This window comes from Canis lupus, chromosome 22 (genome assembly GCF_003254725.2).
Source record: "Canis lupus dingo isolate Sandy chromosome 22, ASM325472v2, whole genome shotgun sequence".
NCBI classification, from domain to species: Eukaryota; Metazoa; Chordata; class Mammalia; order Carnivora; family Canidae; genus Canis; species Canis lupus.
In genome coordinates this window covers 55,241,130-55,256,227 of record NC_064264.1, presented here as the reverse complement: position 1 = coordinate 55,256,227, position 15,098 = coordinate 55,241,130, and the positions used below count along the sequence as shown (strand labels likewise).

The 15,098-nt window shown below is 41.8% G+C and overlaps 1 long non-coding RNA gene across 7 annotated transcripts in view; it reads left to right on the top strand.

Annotated features, from left to right (window-relative positions):
- LOC112655985 (uncharacterized) overlaps nucleotides 1-15,098 on the top strand; it is a 160,407-nt gene that overhangs the window by 121,024 nt on the left and 24,285 nt on the right. The window contains exons 1-2 of one of the 7 annotated variants that reach the window (XR_003134003.3): nucleotides 13,199-13,255; nucleotides 13,797-13,976. The exons of 5 other annotated variants lie outside the window; for them this stretch is intronic. This is a non-coding gene — a long non-coding RNA (uncharacterized LOC112655985). Of the gene's footprint in view, nucleotides 1-13,167; nucleotides 13,256-13,796; nucleotides 13,977-15,098 lie in introns of those variants that run through there. One more of the 7 variants, XR_003134007.3, reaches the window with a different exon arrangement.

The window sequence follows — 15,098 nt, the reverse complement described above, 5'->3', positions numbered from 1 at the left end:
TTTTAATCTTTTTGGGGTCTGTTTTATTTGACAATTGTGGTTCTCTGGCTCCTGCTTCTTCTGATACCATATGTGCTTAAAAGTCTAAATCCTGTATGACTTCATTTATAGGACATTCTGGAAAAAAGCGTAACTATAGGGACAAGAGACAGATCAGTGTTTACCAATGGCTTAGGCTGGGGAGAGCGGTGATTGACTGCAGAGGGATGATGGAGATTTGTGGGGTGTTGGGGCTGTTCTAGATCTAAATTGTGATGCTTATACTACTGTGTACTGGCTAATGTTCTTGCAACTGTACATCTAGAAAGAATGAATCTCTCCCTGTGTGCATCTTATCTGAATCAATCTGACTTCCATTCACCTCAAATCCCTGCTCTCCTTTGCATGGGTTTTTGTTTTTGTTTTTTCCCCCTTTACCACCACTCTTGTTAGTTTTGCATTGAGTAGCTTCTGACTAAAATTAGAAACTGATTTTGAGACTCTGGACTACAGAATTATAATTACTCAAGCATATGCTATGTGTAGGGGTCCACATTTATAACCCCAAATGGAGATGCCTAAGACAGGAAGTACCTTTCAAACACCTCCGCTCTGGGTATCTAAATATGTATCACGGGATGCACATACAATCTACAAAATTACATTTTATACTGTCTGTCATTTTAGAACACTTAAGATGAAAAATCAGCTGGCTTTTTTCAGACATAAAAACGTTGAGTTACCATGCCAGGTTAACCCACAGCTAAGGGATTTCAGCCATATTTTTCACAACCAGTGACATTGAGGGAGAAGGGGTCTAGCCCTCCGTGGAAATTCAATGTTTAAAAATAAAGCCCAATGTTTTGTTCTTTTGCTGGAAACCAGTCAAAGAGGGAGATCTTGCTTTTTGGTTCTTTGATGTGATCTGGATATATGCTCGTAGATCAAGGGCTTTTCTGAATTGTAAGCGCTCAATTCTATTTTACACGTTTTGTATTTTAAAGGAGCTGTGGAAATCTTTTTCTTCTTTCCAAGGAGAACGTTCTCCCTTCTAAGGGGCATCATTGACCATTGAATGAGCTTTGGATTAGAATTCCAAACATGCATGTCTTTGTCTCAGCTCAGCCATGAGCTTAGCTATGAGGTATTGGGGAGGTTGTAGAGACCAGCACTGCCTGTGCCTAGTTTTCGTTTGGTTGGTAGACCAGCAGGAGGTAGGACCATATAACCTCTGCGAGTGTCTCCTTGAACTGAAATACATTTGTCAGGGCTTCTCTATATCCTATCATACTGTAAATTTTCATGGCCACAGACTCCCTCCTTAAATCCCATTCTTTTACCGTACACACTTTTCCACCAGAAGAGCCTGTGTTTGTCCCTAATGCGTTCTTCTGTCCTGAATGTAGTGTCATTTTCTGACCTCTGTGGCTCTTCTCACCTAGGCAGCTACCATGTGTTGCAACTAAATACATCAGATATACTAGCAAGCTCCCAGCTTTTCAAAGTGTACTTCAGCATCTTGGCACGCTGGCTTTCAGAGTTAACTGAGACTTTATAATTTAGAACACAAGGTTTTAAAGGATGAAAGTGCTTTCTAACTCAACGTGAAATTTGTGTGTGTGTGTGCGTATAATTTTATTTATTTTTATTTTTACTATTTATTTTTTAAGATTTTATTTATTTATTTATGACAGTCACAGAGAAAGAGGCAGACACAGGCAGAGGGAGAAGCAGGCTCCCCACGGGGAGCCCAACATGGGACTTGATCCCGGGACCCTGTAATCATGACCTGAGCCAAAGGCAGATGTTCAACCACTGAGCCACCCAGGAGCCCCTAAATTATATATTTTTTAATGTTTTCTGAATCGTGATGTCATTTGCCTATGGAAGTGTCACCTGTCTAGATGCATTTTAGGCAAGGGCTTTTGGTTTATTGGCGAGTGTTTTGGGAATGCTAAAGAACCAGAAAAGGAGACTGAGATCTAGAGCTCCAAAATCCCTATTTCATTAACTATTTGTCATTATGGAGACATCAAATTTGAGAAAACCCAAGCTACTTTATCTCTCATTCCTCTTCTGGTCAGACTGCATTTTTCTGTATGTGTGTGTGATCCCTGCATCAGGGGTAGGTGCCTGTGGGCTGAAGATGCTGTGGGAGCAGAATTCTGTTTTGGGGAAGACAAGAGAGTCAGTCAAGCTGATTCCCTACTGCTCTACTGCCATTCACATATTATTCCAGTATCTCAGTTTCTTTTCCAAGTCTCAAGGTCCCCAGGGAGGCATTCCACACTCTGGCTCATTGAGAGATAGTTTCTCTGTTGTCAGGAAGTTCCTGATAAATGGAGTATCTCCTCTTCTGGCTTGAGGGGGAGCGCAGAACCAAAAGGAGAATTCTCCACAATATTAGTGGTGATCCCACACGCAATGAAGTGGTCTTGGGGAAGTGGGTATTTATGTGGCAATTTGAGAAACTTGAGCTTAGAGCAGAGCAATTAAAAGAAAGAGGAAATGGGGGGAAAAATAGAAGTTTCCGAATTAGTGACTGCATTTATCCTCTACCACTTTCCGAAAGGAACATACCTTGTGGGAGTTTGTCTAAGGGGTGTGAGCTGAGGATACACACCTACCAGGATGCTGGCAAGACACACAGGAACTATGAAATAGCTGGAATATGGTAAATAGAGAAAATTGGCTGGGTAATATTTTGGAAGAAATAGTGTGGGGAGGAAACAAAGAAAGTCAAGCAAGTATATGCTTAAGAACCATACATGCAATGAGATGGTTGATGGGTCTCAGAAAGAAGTCCACTGTGGGGATGGGTCAGGACAGGCATTGGGCAGGAGGGCTGCCCATGAACTTGCTGAATGAAATTCTCTCCTGGAAAGCTGTCCTATGTTTCCATCGTCTTGAAGGAATTTAGATATGGCTGTGATGAATATCACATTCTCTCTACTAAAACCATAAAATGGAAAGAACTCAATGCCAAAGGCTCTGGGGTAAATATTTTTTTGTACTATTAACTATTCCATGATTAGAACCCCACCCCCATGTCTCTTAGGCCAATTATGTATTACACAGTAGGTGATGGCTAAGAAACAGTGAGAAAATTGGCAGAACTACAAGGCTTTCCTTATCTTTTCTTTTGACTATAGCTAAGCTATCCATTTACCAGGTGGGTTTCTGCTGCAACCCTCTCAGAATAAACTCTATACTCTATGGCACATCCTTTCTCCATAATTCTATTTCTCCTTTCAGTTAAATGTTTACTTGGCATCTAATGTGTTTTAGCCTCTCCTCTAGCCAGAGATAAATCTTATGTACCTTTCCTTGACAGTTTCAAACTATCAATTCTCTTAAACATTTATTTAAAAAAAGTCACAATATGTAGCATCTTGAATCTCCATGACATAAAACACATTTATTCACGTGTGAATCCATCATTAATTCTCTCATTTGGTAAGCATTTATTGAACATGTCTCAAGTGCCCAGAACTGGTTTGGTGGTAGAAACTCAGTAAGTAGTAGAAGAGAGAAGGTTCTGGGACTCGTGGTGGTGGTTATTCTTGTACTTATGATTGAGGCAAGATTGAAAATGTTGGTTTGGCTTGATATATATGTATGAATGAGAAAGCAAGAGAGCATGTGTTTGAATGGGAGCAATTTTGATTTTCCTTAGTCCATGCACTGGTAATTCATTGGCTTGGCTCAGTGAATCTGTGCCTGGGCAAACATTCACCATTTTCTATGGAGCAGCTCAGACTCTCAGAGCAGGGTATTCCCTTTTTTTAAATGCTAAATTAGGTCTATTAAATAGAAATAGGTTCATAGTTTCTCAATCTTATGGAAAGATACTTTACATCATCTGATGTTTCAATTCTATATGTCTCTCTTGAAGCCATCATTGTCTTCTGTCCTTTTGAGATATTTAAATATTAGACATCTCATACTGTAACCTGTACCAGGTATGCCAACATTCAATGTCCTCAGGCCCAGAATTGAGAGAATGTTGGGATTCTGAGGCTGTAAGTGTTCAGAGCATATCATGTGGGCATCTTACTGAACTAGATCCTATGTAAAGAGTAGCAAGATCATGGGTTTGATCATCACGGGGCTTTTAAAATCCCTCCTCTTCTTAATGACTTATTCTTTGACAAGCCTCAGTTCCTGGGTTGGCCATGGGAATAATTCATCAGCTTTGCAAGATTCTTGTGAGAGATAAATAAGAATAACTTTGTGAAGCAACTGATCTAGGATGTTTAAAATTAAAAATCAGTTTGTCAGTTTCTCATAGTAGGTAGGGCTTCAACTGATGGACTCTTTCAGGCTTAAAGTGAATAGAATTATTAATCTGTGGCATATTCATAATGAAGAATATTGCTTTTATTTTACTGTTGAGTGTGTAAGATTAACCTCTAACCTGGAAGAGTTTATACTAGGGAACCGATGCAGAGCATGCATTTGTATTTGAGTCCGGGCATAAAGATGCATAAATCACTTTCATTTTATCTTTAGTCAACATGAAAAGGACCACACATAGAGGATTAAGATGATGGATGAAAAAAAAAAAAAACGTCCTTCAGCATCTTGACTGCTCTTTCTCTCACCAGTTAGATCCATTTCTATTTAAACATTTGGAAGAGGATAGAAGTTGTCATCACTCATCTGTTTTTGGGAAGTAGCTTCACACTAACATCTAGGTGGGTTTGCAAGAAAAACAAGTCTTCCTTCAGAAATGAACCCAGATTATTGCTTCTGCCTTCTACGTAGGCCCCTTAAAACTTGGTTAGCAAAATGAATGCCTCATTGAACCAACAGTGCCAGTGTCCTGTCCAGTGAATTTTCCAATAAACACATGCCATGTCTGGGTCTCAGCCGCCCATGCTGTAAGTCAGACAGAAGATGCAGCCACTTAAGAGTCCAGTAAATGATGTTTTTGTTTTGTTTTGTTTTGTTTTCTTAATGGGCAAAGAAAAATGCCAAAGAGAAATTTCCATATCCTGCCATGATGCTTAATGGGTCAAAATTCTAAATTGGATGTTTTTCCTTCCCTTGCTTGAAGCAACTAAATAAATATGTATGTTTCAGTTACAAACAATGATTTATTAGCCTTTTGGAGTCTTCATTTCCAAGTCCAGGTACCAAAACTTTTTGTTTAAAACCCCATTAAAGAACTCTCTGCTTTTTTTTTTTTCCTTTTTAACGTACATAGACTGCTTATAAGATACAATACAGTTGTGCATGACCAGGAAAATACTAGAATTACTGTGGCACAGCAGGAAATTTACAATGCAGGAGATAATCATGCTTGCTTATAGATAATGCATTCAGTGCTTAAAATAGCAGTTTGCCACCCATGTGTCATTTCACACCAGATGGTTGGAAGAGCACAGGACATTTTTTTAATTTTTTTTTTTTTTTACATTAGAAGGCTACGTTTAAAAATCTGTTAATAGCAGCACACCAAAAAAAGGAAAATTTTCTATAATTTAGGATAAGCAAATGTTTGTCAAATTGCCTTCATCTATATCAAGCTCAAAGCTATTTTTATGTATTCGGTAAGTAAAAATATTCTGTTCAATGAAATATCAAAGTTGTGACATTATGCATGAATAATGCAGAATTTTGAGTAAGACCCTTTTTTGAGTCGAGGGCCCAGTTTGAACAGGTAAACTGAGACTTTTGGGACAAATTTCACCTTTGGTTACATTACTGCATTTTTAATTCAGGGGAAAAGTTGCTGTCACTCCAGTGGGAGAGTTCAAGGCAGTACCTGAAGGTAGAACTTACCTACTACTTATTAAGACTGCTCCCACCCAAAGGTTTAAATGTCCTGCCCACTGTAGACTTATAGGAATATCAATTAAACTCCTTAACCTTCAGGATGTTAAAATAGCATCTGAGTGAAAATACAGGATTCTGAAAACACAAGCGTTGCTCTCTGGGCTCTGTACATCTAACTGTGAATAATGCAGAGTGTTGGCAGGAGGACATGTGAAATCCACGTTCCTTACCTCATGGCCTGGAAAAGTGGTTCTCGCAGGACTTCTGGCAATACCTGGAAGCATTTTTGTCACCCGCAGGGCAGGAGGAGGTGCTGACTACTGTCTTACAAGTAGAAATCAAGCATGCTTCTAGACATCCTGCAAAGCACCAGACAGACTCCCTTAAGGAAGAATTAGTTCCTAGGGTGGGGAAGTAGGGAGATTCCTGGTATGTCTCTGTGTGTACTGGCTTATTAGTCAGTCCTTTTTCCCTGGAGGGCCAGATCACGTGTGGCCCCCTTCCTGTCAATTCCTATGTCAAAGACCATATTCTCAGTGTAATGGCATTTGGCCTTTGGGAACTTTGAGAGGTAATTAGGTGATGAAGATGGAGCCCTCATGAAGGACATTAGTGCCCTCATAAGAGACACAAGTAAGATATTTCCCTCTGCTGCGTGAACACACAGCAAGCAGACAGTCATGTGAACCTCGGGAAGTGAGCCCTCGCCCAGAACAACTCTGCTGCCATCTTGGTCTTGGACTTCCAGCTTCCAGAACCATGAGAAACAGATGTTTGTTGAAGCCACTCAGTCCACGGTACTTGGTTCTAGCAACCAAGCTGACAAGACTGTCCATGACTGATACAATCCCAAATATCAATGATGCAAAGGTTGTCCCGGACGTAGGAACAAAAATACACCTACTGGCTGCAAGAAGATGGTGGAGCCCCAGGCAGACTTCGTAGTCCTGCAGCAGTTATGCCCGCTCAGGATCTCCAGAACCTTCCACGAACCACAGAGATGGTCTTCCTACTTGTGATTTGCTGTGCTCTGTTTAAAGATCCAGGAACCTGCCAGGATCTGGCTGTTCATGGTTGAGGACCTGGACTGCCCCCACCCTCCCCCACTCCCCCAACCCCCCATCCCCAGGCCTGGTGAGGCACAGATCTCCCTCCTCCCCAGTGAGCACCTTCTCTTTTCTTTAGGGAAAGTAACTGAGCAGGAGGAGCTCAACTCAGATCTCCCCCTTTCTTCTTCTCTGTTTAATGAATGCTAGGGCTCCTGTTCCCACACCCTGAGCCACCTGCTCCCATTGTCTCCCTCACGGTCTAATGTGGCTTCCAGATTTTGCTTTGTGTATCTTTCTAGAGCGAAGGTGATAAAGCTCTTTATCCTTAAAGTGTGGCCTTTTGGCATCCTCCACTGACTTTTTTTTTTTTAACAGCAAAACCACACACACAACCTATAACGTTTGAAAATGAAGGGACATTATCTGGCAGCTGTGAACTTTAAATTGATGGTGCATAGATGCCCCATCCCCGGGATGAGCTGCGACGCGCGTCCTCCTCCTCGGTGAGACGCTTTTCTCCCCGGCCTGTGCCATCCCCTTACCACTCCCGCACGTTTCTTGCAGCTGTACTTTACGGGTGACAGACGTTTATGCTTCATTGCTCCGGGGGAGCTACAAACAAGAAAACCAGACTCATTTATCAAGAGGATTGAATGTGGGCACCTGGGCGGCTCAGGTCGTCAGCCAGGGTCCCGGGATAGAGTCCCGTGTTAGGTGCAACCTTGAGGCACCTGCCTCTCCCTCTGCCTACGTCTCTGCCTCTCTCTGTGTCTCTCATGAATAAATACATAAGACCTTAAAAAAAAAAAAAAAAAGAGGCTTGAATGCTGAATATGCAGCAAGGGACCCAGAGTGACTTTGGAGGGCACAGAGAGCCACCCTGGGGCTGGTGTCCTCTAGGTGGGAGCTTGCTGGCTCAGCAGCAGCTTCGGGGGCGGGGGTGAGGGAGGCAGGGTAAGGGTGTTTTGTGAGAGCAAAAATAAAGTATTGATATTGTTTTATTTAGTTTTGTTTTTTAAAAAACACGGTTCCCCAAAGGCTTGAGGCAAGCAGGATGGGTGAAAATGCCTCACTGTGCGTGGAGCCCGTGATATGCAGACAGCCACAGGGCTGGTCCAGGAAGCACACTGCTCCCCTTCCAGCTGCCTGAGCATCCCCTGTGTGCAGGGCTGGGTCTGCTGTGGCAAGGCTTTCTGTGTCAAAAACGGGCCAGTCCCTGGCTAACCAGGATAGCTGGTCACCCTATAGTTTTCCTCACTTGGGGTCAGAGGAGGCTTCTATTTGAGTTTGCATTAGATCAAAGATAGTCTCAAAGCAAGATAGCTTTAGGGTAAACAGATTTCGTGGAATGCCTCCATGAGACCCTGGGGACAACAATAATAAGTTTTAAAAACTACCATCACTATCGCTTGAGCAGTTACAGCTTGCTCCTAGGGGCAGAACCTCTGCATCCCTTAGCATAGGGCTTAGAAAAAGTTAGGGAAGGCAAATACCCTTTGTGTTTTGAAGGGGAGAGGAAAAAAAATCACTTACAAGAGATGTAAGCTCGTGTTAATTGGTGGTGATGTGTGCATTTGGTTTCCATTCCTTGAGTCCTGTTAAAACACAGACACAAACACACACACATGTGTGCACATACACAACTGGCAAGCACAGAGTAACAAGTGCAGTTGAAGGAGGGAAGTGGCCAGAACATATTGTTTTGCTTTTAAAAGATAAATCAATATGCATGGGAAAGGAGCAGAGGGTCAGCAGGAGGGTAATCTAGTTAAAGGTGGAATAATATTAGCCCGACTGCCCAGCTATGCATCCTTTCTAGAAACAGAACATGCCACAGCTGCTCCAAGGCCCAAGCAGGAGATTAATAAGGCAGAAATCACAATAGCATATGTGCATTGCTCTACAGTTTGCAAAGTACTTTCACCTACTTTTTCCTCATTGGTCCTCACAAAATACCCTTAGAAGAGGGCAGAGCAAAGACGGTAACCTCATTCGGAGAAATGGGGACACCAGCAGGGCAAGGGTAAGTGACCTGCTGACAATGACATAATTAAGTAGAACCAGAATGGAGTCCCTGGTCTTCCAGCTTCTATGATCCAAGGAGTTTGTCTGACTTCTTAAAGGTTGTAAGGTGAACACCAAACCATAGAAGAGCCTTAGCATTTGAACCTTCTTCTTCTTCATTAAAAATTTTATTTATTTATTCATGGGAAACACACACAGAGAGAGAGAGAGAGAGAGAGAGAGAGAGGCAGAGACATAGGCAGAAACATAGGCAGAGGGAGAAGCAGGGTCCCTGTGGGGAGCCTGATGTGGGATGTGATCCCAGGACCCAGGGATCACATCCAAAGGCAGATGCTCAACCACTGAGCCACTCAGGCGCCCCGCATTTGAACCTTGTTGACCTATGGCTCTATTTTCTGAGGTTAAGGTATAAAAATAAGGAAAAAGGTAGGCTCAGATAGGAAAAAAGGACCATAGTTTAAAATTGACAACAAGCACTGCCAGGTCCTGGTTGAAGCAATTATTCAATCTCTTTACATTCTACTTTCCTTGTTTGAAAAAAATATCCATAATGATGGCTTCCGAAACGGTGATAGAATTAAATGAGACACGGTGGGTACAGTGCCCAATTCAGCACTCCAAACATGGTTAACTGTTAGTGTTCCTACCAGGATTACTAATGATAATATGACAAAGATAAGTGTGGACAAGTTAGGTAGAAGCAGCTGCCATGGTAACAAGAGAAGCCTGGCATCCCCTGCTGTAGAGTATGGCTTTCTCCAGAGCTGATCCTATTAACAGGCAACATTCCTGTGTGACCTGAGCAGTTGCCTCAAAGAAGAAAGAATCCAACTTTCCCGTGTGGCATTTAATTTACCCGATAAGGAAACGTCAGAGACTTTGAAGGCAAAAGGTCAGAACAGCAGGGCCAATAGGTTCGGGTGACCATGACACTAATATGACTGGCTGTCGTTGTCACATTCAGATGAGCCCTGTAATGAAAATGGCTTTGTCAGACGAGATGCCGAGTTGAAAGTTAGCCATGGGATAAAATTAAATTGAGTCACTCATCAGCTTAGGAAAATGTTCCTTGTCTCCTTTATTCTATGTTGAATCTGAATGTGGGTGGCAATAATCTCACATAGGTTCCTTCAAAAAGGATCTATTTTAGATAAATTAACACTAAAGAGCCTTTGCTTGCTTTTAATGTCATTCAGCCCTGACACCACCGTAACGGACAATCAGGACTACTTTTCATCACTACTAGTCATCAAATGTATTTACCTCTGCTACCCCATTGCCTTCAAAGTCATGTAAAATTCTAGGGACAGAAGGTGACTCAGAAGGTTAATGGTCAGTCTAATTCATTCAAGAAAAATGGTTGGCTCTGCGAATATGAATAAGTCCCCAAATTTCTAGAGAGAATTTGTTGAGGTGCATTTTGTTAGCAAATTTCAGAAAAGTCTACTGTATGTAGCATTTTGTATTAGGAAATCTGTTTACTTAAGGGAACTTTTAAGACATCAATCAAAAATCAAATCCAGTGTTAACTCGATGGAGGGGAGAGCTCCTTACAGTGTGGATAGCAAGTCATCACATTGTACACTTGAAATATCTTATGATTTTACTTGTCAATTATACCTCAAAGTTGGGGGACAAACTTTCAAAAAACATTCAGCCACAGGACATTAATAACACTAAAAAAAAAATGCTGTAAACCTAGATTTTCACCGTTTACCTTTATTTCTCCTTTTATTCCTTCCATAGAATTTTTTTCCTCCCCGGCTAAATGACTTTGTTTCTTTTTGCAAACTTTCAAGGCCTGTGCTTCAGAACCTCTGAGCATATAAAAGCTTTATCCCTGCAATCTTACCTGAGTTTTGATTTTCTTTCTTTCTTTCGTTGGTTGGTTGGTTTTAATTGGATTTTCTACTCCATCTCCCTAAAATTGCAGTGTCTCCATACTTTGTTGGCATGTCATTTGCAAACTGACTTGCAGGTCTTCAATCTGACCCGTTATGGATCCTCTGTCTGCTGTAGCCAGTGAAAGGTAGGTATTGGGGCCAGATTGGTATAGTTGCAATCCAGGCTCCCAGCAGCTGGTGACCTTTGACAAGTGACCCAATTGATCTCATCTACATTTTAGTGGACTGATTGCATCTAGGACTCATTCTTAAGCCCACCCTCTTGCAACACTCTTGGAAAGGTAACCTTGCCTTATCTGTCCACTCTGGCTCTGGGTCTGGCCAGGTGACTGTCTGGGGCTAATGGAATGCCAGCAGAAACTAGAAAAAGCACCCAATCATTCTTGCACTCCTGCCCTCTGCCATTGACACACAGAGGACATCCCTGAGGCAACCTGCTGAAGACTAGAATGTGTGGATCCCATGTGAGTTGCTCCAGATCTGGCTGAGGCTATATTACAACAGCCATCAGCTAGCCCCTCACCAAACACAGGTGACTGACTTACTAGCATTTGGCCATACACACCTGAGCAGGTGCAGCCGAAGTATGTGGGGCAGGGCGGGGAGTGGTGGTGGCAGGCAGGCCAGATCGGATCAGTGTAACATTGAATACTCTTGAGCACATAATTATTGTTCTATGCCACTGAGATTTCGTGGATGTTCATATGCAGCGTTCTTGTAGCAACGATTAAAAGAATCACCTAAGTTTTTCATCTTTAATTAGGCTAAATATTTGCTACTATCTCCAAAGTTACTGTGAAGGTTAAAAGAAAAATGCATAGAAAATACCCTGCTTGGGGCCTGCCACAGAGAACACACCCAGGAAATATTAGTTATTACCATCTGGACACCAGGGACTGCCATGACTCTTTACATTCTTGACTTTACCACATTCTTCTCTTGGACAGATTCCTTCCACTGAACTTATATTTCCTTTTATTAGCAAACAATTATTTTGTTAAGCATGCAACATTTTGTGCCTTAATTTCAGCTATTCTATTCTGTCCTCTCTAAGAAGATTAGGGTAAACTTTTATCTCCTTCTCAATTATAAGTATAGACTTTTATATTCTATTATATGTAACTCTTCTATATCTCTTTATAGATTCTTGATCTTCTCCAATCTGTTCACTTCTTTTCTGTGCTATTTTAAAAGTTTTTCTTCTTTTTTTATTGCAACATCTTTGCTTTTATTTCAGTTTTCACATCCTTTTAACTTGGGCATGTGGAATTTGAGGCTTGCTCTTCTATTTTCTCCTTTCCAGCTTCTTAGGATTAGAACACAAAATGTAAACATAAAACAACCTGTGTAATTGTATCCAGCCCCCTTTTTTCCAATGGCAAATGAACCTCCAGTGGTCAGGCTGTTGGCAACTTTAAGAACCAGGACAGGAGCCCAAACACTGAAATTCGTGTACAAAAACCATTTGCCACACACAAGAATCAGCTCCTATGAAGCCCACACATTTTTTTTTTTCTCCAGGGACAGAAATATAGTAATCTCAGGCTAGTATCAATTGATAAATGCTGAGTTAGGTATGTGACTTACACATTTGCTTTTCTGGTGTGTCCTGACAGCTCCCCTGAGTCATAAGATAGATGCAAATGAGGGGCGAGGGGTCAAGGCAGCGGAGCACTGCCTTAAATAGATACCTTATCAGGATGAGAAGTAATAGCTGCTGGCAGAGCTGGAAATAGAAGGAAAGGCAAATGTTCTGGTGCTTCTCAGTAGGAGGTGGTTATTCTCTTATGGTATCTGTGGGTGTAAATTAGGTAAACTCACATAGAAACTTATTTTGATAACAATAACTCCAGTATGGAGACAGTGAAATTGCTTCCTGGATATTCTGTTGACCAAGCCAGGGAAATATATAATGCAGTTTAGAATTTTTAAAATTAAAACTGACAAATGGCATCAAACTGGAAAATTGACTCTTTGGGGTTATGTCTTCTCTTGACGATATTAGATATTCAGGTCTTATAAAATAGCTTTTGCTGGTAGAAAACACTTTATATATTGATTTCTTATTCTCCTAATCAATAACTAGAATAGGCTGATTTTCTGTTTTGGATTCATCTATCCAATTTTTCAGCAATACCATCTTCATCAACTTTAGGCATTATGCTAGGCATCAGGAAGGCAAAATCTGGTAAAACACTGTGTACTCTTTCTATGTACATATCAATGGTGGTTGGCTTTAGGCATGTCAAGAAATAAGCATAGCAAAGTATCATAGGAGCTGTGATAGAAACAAGGATATAGTGGGTATCCAAAGAAGACAGAGATTCACTAGGAGTAGAGGGGCTTTCCCTGCCCATTGGTGATGAGTGAACAGATGTTGCAGGTGGATGTGGTTGACCAAAGGCATTCTTGGAAGAAGGAGTGATGTGAGCAAAGGTGTAGAACACATAGGGCAAGAAGCCTGAATGACAGTTGGAACTGGAAACTCCCCAACATGTAACAACAGTGTGATTACAGGTAGGATGGCAGAGACAAAACAGGGTAGCTGGTACACAGAGGGTTTTGGAAGCCACAGAGAGAAGTTTGTATCTGCCCTGATCAGACCTGTGTTTGGAAAGGTTACTTTTGTAGCAGGCAGAGAATGGGGTAAGGAGGAATGAGTCAGCAAGACAGGTGAGAGGCCAATTCCTTAGGCCAGTTCTTCACCATTCCTTGCTTAATTAAGATAGTAGGAGAGTAAGTGCTCTTTCATGACTCATTTGGATGAATAATCAAGAGCATCTAAAGTATACATGGCAGTGCTGGGTGCTGTAGGGGGTATGAAGAGGATGGCCCAATCTCTGCCATCAGTAAGGTTGCAGGCTGGCAGGAAAGACACTGTTACCACCACAAAGATGGCATTGGGATGATGTGCAAGCGACATAAAGAGAAGTAGTATGAACAGTTAAAAGCACTCAGGAGAAAGTGAACACATGCTGTTGGGTCAACCATAAAATGATTTGTGAGTAGTGTAGGATTTCTGACTGTCCTTGTAAAACAGCTTTTTTTTTTTTTTAAGGGAAATTGTGGAGGAGGACTCACCAACTGAAGTGACAGCATGAGTAAAAGGCATTGGGCCATATGCACAGACCATTTTTGATGAGCAATAAGCAGCCATGTTGGTACTTGTAGAGGAGATGTGTGAAATGAGGCTGGAAAGGGAGGTGGTGCCATATGGCAGAGGCCCTGAAAGGCAAGGGTGAGCAATTGATATGTAATTGGGCTTATGGTAGGGAGGTGCTGATGGCTCTATAAAAAAAGAAAAAAAAAATACATAATATGAGCTACCTTTGAGAAAGCTTTATCCAGTGTCATTGGATAGGATGGATTAAAGGTAGAGAATTAGTGTGAGGAAATGGAGGCCAGAACCAGGGAGAGAAATTGGAAATGAGTGACTAAGGATTTAAAGTCAAAACCACATATTTTAGCGATTGGTTGGCAGTGGAAGCTGAGGTAGACATAGATAATATAGAGGTTTGCAGTGTGCATGACTGAGGTAAATTAGTAGAAATGAGGAAGGAAAGTAGAGAGGTTTGGGAGAAGACTCTGAATTTAATTTAGGCCAAATAGAGTTTTAGGAGCTGGCAGGATATCCAGTTAGAATTCAGTGGTTCTCAAGTGGGACAACTTTATACACATTCCCTTGGGATATTTTGAAATGTCTGGGAACATTTTGGTTGTCACAACTGGGAGCAGAGAGTGAGTGCCCCTGGAATCTAGTGGGTAAACATCCTAGTGGGATGCACAGGCATCCCCCTCCAACACACACACACACACACACACACACACAATTATCTAGTCCAAAAAGTCATTAGAGCTGAGGCTGAGAAAGTCTGAACTAAATGGTTCTAGTAGAAACACAGAAATGTTAGGAAGAACATACAGATTTTGTAAGTTGTTGTCTCAAAACAGAATATAAATTGTTTTGCATAGAGACCCAGGAGATAGAAGAATTTGCCCTTAGAGGAAGTCCTGCCCTTGCAAACTTTACCTCTAGAGGTAGGAGCCAACAAAGGGACCCACATGGCAGTCGGAGACAGATGCATCACAGAAATAGGATGCTGGCGGGCTATAGTGGTGGTACGGAGTCTCGGGACAGACAGCAGGGCAGAGCAGAAAAAACACAGGACCCAGGACTTGGGCAGAACTAGGTGTCTTATAGCCACCTCCTGGTGGTGCCAACTTGGACAAGTTGACTGAATCTCTCTCTTTCAGCTTCTCCAGCTAGAAATAGCAATGATAATACTCACCTGGTATGACTGTGAAGATTAGAACTTGTTTGTCGAAGGTTTCTAGGAGATGAATTGCCGTATAGTAGATA